This window comes from Parasteatoda tepidariorum, chromosome 3 (genome assembly GCF_982258835.1).
Source record: "Parasteatoda tepidariorum strain Cologne lab strain chromosome 3, Ptep-v5.0, whole genome shotgun sequence".
Classification (NCBI taxonomy): Eukaryota; Metazoa; Arthropoda; class Arachnida; order Araneae; family Theridiidae; genus Parasteatoda; species Parasteatoda tepidariorum.
This window is the reverse complement of record NC_141757.1, coordinates 85093980-85103292: the sequence shown is the minus strand read 5'-3', so window position 1 is coordinate 85103292 and position 9313 is coordinate 85093980.

Genomic DNA, 9313 nt, shown 5'->3' with positions numbered 1-9313 from the left:
TTTTGTTTTATTAAAATTATTGTTTAATTCAACTAGAATCTTATTTGAAACTCTTACTTTAAAAGGTGATCTTTCTCAATAGACTTGCTATGAAAATGACCTTTATGAAAACAAAACTTTCCATTTAAACATTTAACTTCACAATCAGCATGGGTGCCACTCTAAATAAATTTCAAGACTGAACTTTTTTTTTTACCAATTAACTAGGTCTAGCGTTGTTTACCAGAATGTTTAGAAATTTATAGCTTACTGACTTCAAAATGTACCTTTCTATGATAATAGCTCATATATCATAATTAGGGCTGCAAGTTTGTCGCGGGAAAGAAGACCCCAAATTTGTGTAAAAATCGCGGGAATATTTGAAAATTACTCAAATTCTAAACATAAAAAAATTTATTGTATAAATGATGCAAAAGACAGAAATTGAGCAATATAATAAAAAAAGCTTAAAAATACACAGCAAAAGTATTTCTTTGAATTTCAAGCAATATTAATATTTTTATTTAAATGAATAGAATATTGGTACAAAGAGTTGTACATTGTCAGATTATTCTCATTTATCCTTCGTCTTTCATCACTTAATAAATTTTTATACTTAGAAAACGATCTTTCTGCATCGACGCTGTTTTTAGGCACCGACAAACTTTGAATTGCCAATTTTGGACCATTCGGTCTTTTATTTCCAAAACTCGATCAATTTTCCTCCACCAATGCGCAATTCCTTGAACGTTGCTTTGTAAGAAGTAATTGCGGTGAAAACTCAAACATTCTACATTCAAACTACTAGTTACAAGTCCCTACTAACTACTAGTCCCCCCCTTCATCTAAGAAACTGATCCATATTTAAGAAATCACAAGAAGCCGTCTGGGAAAAATTAACTGGATATGTAGAAAGGCAGTAGAAATTTCATTGCCCAGTGCAATAGCATGTATAACAATTTTTCTGTCAAAGATTTGATTTATAACATTTTCCTTCTTTTGTGATTCCAATTTCTTTTGTACTCTTACTGACTTCAGGAAGGTAATTACCCTCCCTAAGTGTAGAAAGACCACCTTAGTTGACAAGACTGTGATTATCTCTTATCTCTGAACTATTTTCATGTTATTTTGCTATTGATTCACAGCCCTAAATATGTAATCAATTTTACATGTTCAATTTAAGGTTCAGGTAAATAAAAAATTCTGTTTAATAAAAATAATAAATAAAAAAAAAATCAAATTTTAAGCAATTTTCGCACAAGTTAAGACATATTGAGAAATTCGCAGATTTTAGGAAAGAAGATGACAATTTCGCGGAAATTCGCCCCGCGACAAACCTGAAACCCTAATCATAATCAACTAGGAATTTATTAATTTATCTATAAAAAAAATTTTTTTCATTTTTTTCACAGCAAGCAAATATAAAAATAATTCGAAAATAAATAATAAAAAATAGTTTAAGAAAATTAAATAAAACCAAATAGGAAAATTATATTAATTAATGAAATTTAGTCTACTGATTTTTTCTCAAGACTGATTTCAGCCCCCAGGACTGTAGAGTGGCAACCATAACAATCAGTTTATTTTTCAGCCTATTCTGATAAAAAACAGCTTTTTGCTTATGAAAAACATTATTAAAGCAATGAAACATTTTTTTAAAAACCTTTAGTTTCAATTGAGACTTTTAGTTTTATAAACAGATAATTTATGTCAAAAATAATGTCTCATAAACAGACATGATTGTTTCGGAACTATAATTATGCATCTTCTATGAACAAAAAAATGAGAGGGAAACACAAATATGCAAAAGAAACTACTAACTATCTTTAATAAGGAGTTGATTTAAAAACAATATTGACCAATTGGATTGAGTTGCAAGATTTTTAATATCACTAGGCTGTTAGCTGAGAATCTAAGCTGTAGAAATCAAAAAAAGATCTTATAACTTTTTGAGTTTTTACCCTTCCTTCTTGTTTTCTTTTACCTCCTTGTTTTTTCTTATCTCCTTTCTTGTTCTTGAACATTTTGTTCCTTGCTTTTTGTAATGCAATTGAAAAAGCAATTTAAGTGCCTCATAGAAGTGAAACACTTACTTTGATTTTTCAATTGCATGGCAGTATTGGCCAGTCTTTTTTTCCGCTTTCAAGTAACTTATTTGTAATTTCTCCTGTTTTTATCATTCTTTATGTGTATCAAGAGTAAAAGATGATGCTTCAAGTATCATCATATTTAGCATGATAGCCCAGGGTGGGCTAAGGTTTTTTGTTGACAATTCCTCTAGGGCAGCTTATTATTTCCCAGTCACTATAAATCTGACAAAACGGAATCAAGAAATTGTTGTATTGGCCTTTTTTCCAGCTAGTAAAGATCTTTGTAACGAAAACCTGCTTTCTATCTAGTTCTTTAAAAATTCTTATATTTCTTTCTGCTACAACTCTGCCAATTGTTATCTTTGACACCACCAAAGTTTGCTTCTGAGAATCTTTCTTTTGAAAACTTGCCTTTTTACTGTGTGTGTTAGATATCACTTTATTTGGAAATTAAACCAGAATTACAACTGTTCACTGCATCACAAAGGAGAAGGAAAAATAATTAACAGTGAACAGTGCATATTTGAAAAAGTATCATTAACAATTTAAAAAAATTTAAAGTGACAATAAACAGTCAAAAGGAGACAAAGGAATTATTCAATTATAGTCTGATCATTAAGAATTCATTATTGATCTTGTTTCTGATTATAATTTGGTAATCTCTCCGTCATCCTGCGAGCTTCTTTCTACTTCTTGAAGAGATCAAAAAAATAGCTCGAATTCAGAGTTCTGCTTGGTGAATTAGGCATAAGTTGGTAGAGAGTAGACTTTTTTAGTTAAAGTATGTATGACTTTGTTAGTACACTTTAATTAAGACTGACGGCATAAGGAAAATTTTACATATTAGAATTTTTGTATTTCTGTCAAGAAAACAAAACCTCAATAAAGAACTAAGTTCTAAGAACACTTTGACTAATGAAATGAAAATGATTTTATCTATAGTACCTAAATGATTGGACTCTTTTATCATTATTTTTACTTAATTTATGTACAATGCAAAGTTTGTTCTACTTCAACTGGAGTTAAGTTATAAAACAAACTTCTCTCAATTTTTAAATCCTACTCTAAATTTTTGCATATTTTATGAAAAGGAAAGGTTAAATTTATTAAACCAAGAATCACAAATGATGAACTACCACTTTAAAATATATATTTGCTGTCCGGAGCAAGTTGGCATCTCTGCATATAGAAGTGGTACTGAAATGAGAAAAATATGGTTAATTTTAGAGAAATATTTCACCTGCTAAAATGGAATTTCCCTTTTTCAGTTAAAATAAGGATACAAGGTGGTCATTTCAATAGGGACCTCGTATTCATTTTAGTAGGTGTTTGGGATGAAGTTGAAAAATTAATCAAATCTTGCTGCCAGTTATACATTGAACTAAACCTCTCTTTACCCCTCTTTGACTTACTTCACTCACACATAATTTAGTATGTAAAAAAGGGATAGAGTGATTTGTTTTTAGGTCAAGACTTGCGGTCCCCTCTTTATGAACTATTAGCTTTGATAAGAAAAAGTTTTAAAAACCTAATACACTATTGTAAAGAGTGTCTTTCTCTTAAGTAGAATAATTGCTTAATCCAGTGAATAATTTTGAGTTGGTTGTAAGTTGAGCGCGAAAAAGAATGATTTAAATTAATCGGAAAAAAAAACAATGAATCTTAGTAACAATAAATTTCAAAAAAATCCCCAACTAAAATAGCGCATTAGGAATTTCTCAAGTTTCAAACATAAAAAAAAAAAAAATTGAATGTGTTTGAAAGAAATACGCACAAGTCATGAAAATTTTTGTAAAAACAAAAAGGGAATGTCTAATTTTGATAAATTGACGAATTAAACGAGTATAAAAACAGTCTTCAATTATAGAATTTTTCGGATGGGATTAAATAATATTTTAGTTCCTGCCTACATGATACTTTTTACTAACATTGATTTATTTTTATATATCTTTAAATGACATATTTTTATGATACTAAGGGGCAAAAAATTTTAATTATAATTACTTATTGATCATAAAACTGAGTTTATTTAATCAAAACGCTAAACTATGCATTAAATACCATTAAAAAGTAAAATTTCGCAAAAATTCAGAATTTAAGATTGAATATTGCACTCCCCTTTCAATCGAATAACCCACTTAATAGCATGGATTTGACTGGAACCGATGGTATTCCTTTAAGCGGAGTTGACTGTATATATATAACTCCTATGTATATAATCTCCTTCATATATCCATTGAAAAGAAAATTTTATTTTAATACTCAATTATTTTCATTTATGATAATTACCTAACTAAAGAGTTCTCAGTATACATTTTTTACTTTTTAGAATTTAAAAAAATTAATGAAAACTATTCAACCTAAAAACTTGTTATTGCTTTAATTTGATGTAGTTTAGGAGCATTCACTAATTTTTCACTAATTTTTGGTAATCTTATTTAATTAAAAAGATCAATAATAATAATTAAAAAAATCATACAAGCAAATATTTTTTAATGACTGTTTTTTAAAGCGAATATGTTGTTTACAAGTAAGCAAATTATTTGGAAATATTTTCATGTAAGAATATTCAAATAAATTAGACCTATAATGAACTACCATTTTTCCATTTAATTTTGTTCATTGAATAAGATTTTTTTTTTTGGTTAATGGCTGGCACTTGGGTCTATTTCCTATTGGCCTCAGAAATGCCAGAATTGCTACTCAAGCCACGGCGGTGGAGTAGCGCCGCCCACGTCATACAACCACAAACCCGTTTATAGGGCTGGTTACAATCACACAGAAGGAAAGACATCCATGCCCTGAGCGGGATTCGAACCCGCAACCATCGGCTCCGCAGTCAGGCGCGCTAACCACCTGGTCGGCTGGAGTGAGAACTAAGTCTAAAGAAACAAGGGAGTTACACAAAAGTTTGTAAATCTTTATTACATAACTAAGCAGGTTTGATTATGAGAAGAAAAGAAACAATAATAATCTATATATTTTTTTTAAAGTAAGAAATGACTAACATCCTTCACTCACTCAAGTAGCTTTTGCACCAAACACAGCCCACAAATTACATCATCTATTTTATATCACAAGCTTTGAAGCGCATTTGCAATCAAATATATATAAATATTCTATGTACATATTTAATGGAAAAAGAGCAGTTTATTGACATTAAAAAAGAACTAAAAATTTTATGTTGAGGATTTTAACAGAAATATTATAAATACAAGTATTCAACTCTCTAATTTTGAAACTAGAATGCCTGTTACTTTGTTGGAATGAAAAAAAGGAAAACAATTGCATTTGACATCATAACCCTCTGTACATTAACTTGGGCTTTTTTTATTTATTTATTTAATTGTTTTTTTTTTGAAGGAAAAAAATAAAAAGTAACAAACATTTAAATAATTCATGCACATCATATTTTCTTTTTATTTACTGACTTGGCCACTTTTATTAGTATGAGCAGGAAATCTTGATATTACTATTCGTACAATGCTTACCCTTATCCATTTCCAATAAATCCCTGCACTTGGTCGGAACACAGCTCGCCTACTATAGCCATTGTTTATTAAGAGTCCTCTCAACTGTCAAAAGGGTCGCAATGGAGTGGGAAAATTCTAACTATGCTCTTAATTCTGTTTATTTAGTTTTCACAAATAAACTGGTGATGGATTCGGCAGTATCTTTCAATTCATGTATGATACAAGGCTGTCAAACAATCAGAATTTGATATATAAAGCATGCGATATTGGGAATTCTCTATTAATTTTTTCTGACAGAATTATACCAATACAATTCTGCAGTTATAAGTTTTTGAAAGCATTTAAATAGTATATAGTTGTCTGTTTTCAGGTATTTAATAAGTATCTTTGTTTTTGTGCAATTAACGCTAAAAGAATTTTTTAGCATCATCCAAATCGGTTTTCATCAGATTAAATTGTATTAAAATTTAAAAAGCCTAAAAACTGACTATTGTGTTATTTTAAATTTCTAACACAAAATCAAAAATCGCATAATTGTTTTATGTTTTAAAAATTTTGAGAAAAACTTCATAAACGTTCTAAAACTTATCAAGTGCCATTTCTCCTAATCTAATTGATTCTTTTATTTCTCACCTTTTTTTTTCAAAACGTATTGTTCTGTTGGATAATACTATATCATAAAAAGTCAAGTGTTATGTGTTCTCGTATATAATGTGTGGATGGAAATATGGAAATGCAATTATATATATACATTTCTGCACGTGTATTATAAACTCATTAGATACTCTTCTGCAAAGATATGAGTGTTTTTCAATGCATTACTTTTTTTAGCTCTTACAATCCAAAAAGATATAAAAGTAAGAAACAAAAGGTGACTACCTCTGTCTCTTTGACATAAAAGTAAAGCACAAAAAAAAAATAAAAATAAAAAAAATCAAAGAACAAAAATCTAAAATGGCAAGGGTAGAAAGCACTTAATTGAAAGTAGCTTTGATTGCCTTTTTCTAGATGATTTTAAACTTTATTATATGTTTTATAAATTTTCTATGTTAAATAAATGACTAAATGTAAAACTATTGTGTGACAAAAATTAAAACAAATTAAGTTATATTTATATTATAAAATGTTTATAAAGAATTTTTATTTTAGCTAAAAGTTGCTTAGAATAAATATGCATTGTAAACTTAAAAAAATATGTAAAGATAAAAATTAAATATTTTTATTATTTGATTTCTTTTTAAATATGGGACTTTTTTACTTGAAGATTATTTTTTAATTCCCCTTTAATTTATTCTAAAATTATTTTGTGCCTGTAAAATATTGCATAAAATTATTTCTAGGTTTTTAAAACAAACTAACTAATTTATCTTTTTATGTCTGCCTGGAAGAAAGGCTTCCAATCTTTTGGAATGTACATTTCAGAGAGAATGTGTTCTTTAATTTTTGCAAAAAAAAGTTGTGTAAGCTCACAAATCTAAATTTCATTTTGTTTTATAAGTCAGCGCCTATTTTCTAGCTAGTATATGAATTTTGTCTCCTGCTCTTTATTCATTAAATAAAACTCAAAATTGTGAAGAACAAGAAGGAACTAAACAGAAAGGAAATTAACAAAAAATAAAAATTTCTATAAAGTACAACTGCAAGGAAATATTTTAGGCAGTGATAAGTTAGCCTTTCAGTTGCAATTCTGTTACACAAATTTATACACTTTAATGTAAAATAAACAATGTTAAAATTAACAAAAAATAATTACGACTGAAATGCTATATACAAAATAAAACGTATGCATAGTTATTTTACAATTCATTATACACATCTGTCATTTCACAAGCTCACAATTCGGTTTTTCAAAATCTTGAAGACATAAGCATTCACAACAACTTTAAATACAATAAAATGAAGGAAATTACAATTTATTTTTTTATTTACAATTGAAATTGCTGAATCAAAACATAGCGTCAGCTATTGATTATTTTTTTTCAATATCTCTAAAATACTAAAACATTTTCACAATATAAATTTATAATATACATAAAATGCAGTGATAGTCCATAAATAGTTGAGAATCCTTTAAAGGATCATGTCTAACTTTACATTTCTAATAATTATGAATTGTTTACGTCACTATACAAATATGTTAATTATTTCCAAAGCCTGTTTTTTTTTGTTTTGTTTTAATGCCATGCTTAAAACAAAACTGCGGGAAACATTGAAATACGTTAAAGTTCCGCAATTTCAAACATATTTGTTTAGTGTCATAAAGCAATTACTTAAATATGTATTACTAACATACTATTTTAAGAAAGCTTTGATACGCTTTGTGGAAAACTTCTTTCATTATTGGCGTCTCCCGTTCAAACATCAGTTGAAACGTTTGCAATTTTAGTATAAAAAAGTATCTATGTACAAAATGTGAACATTTATTTTGCCATTGGAGAAAGCAAGTTGCCTTTTAAATTAGGAAGTAAAGCAGTATTTTTTTAAAATAAATTTTATAATTTACATGAAAAGTAGTTATTTTATATCTGAAGATATTTTAATAGTGAGAACACCTTGAAATTATGCTACGAATCTATTATTTTTCGAAGTTATTTTTTAAAAACATAGCTTTCAATGAAATTTGAAATGAAGTTAATAAAGATTTTTTCTGTTATGTATTTTAATTTGATTACTTTATAATATAAATAGTGATTTTTTTTATATATATATAATAGACATTTTTTTAATTAGAATAAAGTTTATAACATATTTTAAACATCTGAAAAAGTAATTGTAACAAATCATCATTCTTTGGAATTAATTACAACATAAAAGCCTTTTTTTAAAATCAAATTTGTATTGGAGTTTATAAATTATCAGTTATGTGTTTTAAGTTGATTATTTTGTAATATAAATAGTAATTTAATAGACATTTTTTTAACGAGAATAAAAAATTTATTATGTCATGAACATTGGGAAAAGTGTATGAAAAAAGTAATTGTTACAAATCTCTTATTCTTTGAAGTTATTTTCAACATAAAAGCTTTTCTTTAAAATTAATTTGTGTTGGATAATGTATCAGTCATGTGTTTAAAATTGATTACCCCACAACTAAATGAAAACTTTAAGTCACAAATGAAATTAAAAAGTTGCATAAACGATTGTCACCTGATTTATTAAATCTAGTAATTAATCGTAACGCAGAATTTATATTAGAAAAAATATGAAACTAACGCCCAGTGAAAATTTTTATGATGTATACAAAACATACAAAAAAGGAAATATTTTCAGAATATAACAGCGGCATTCTTACAAATTCTCCAATGAACAATATACATGATTTGCATTATAATACTGTCAGCAATATAGCAGTCTTGTATCTTTAAGGTGCAATTTACAACAATTATTTCAGAATTGCAAAATTTAATACGTTGGCAACAGCAAATAGCTAGAAAGAATGTTATTTTGTTACAAAGTATATGTCATTAGCTTGTACAACATATTAAGAAAATTTGAAACGAGATGATCACACATAACACGAGAAACAAATATTGATTTGTTTTCATAAATTTAAGATGAAAATGTTTTTCTTACTTATTTAATAGTAAGGAGTTATTTAAAAATAAGAAAAAGAAGAACCAGTTTTTATTTTAACAAACATTTTAAATGAGAAATACAATCCTATTCAAAAAAACGATTGGGTACTTTGGAAAGAAATTTCATACATGTCTTATGCACTATATTATTGAACCACAAAGTGCATTCAGTAAAGACGATTTATGTAAATGAATA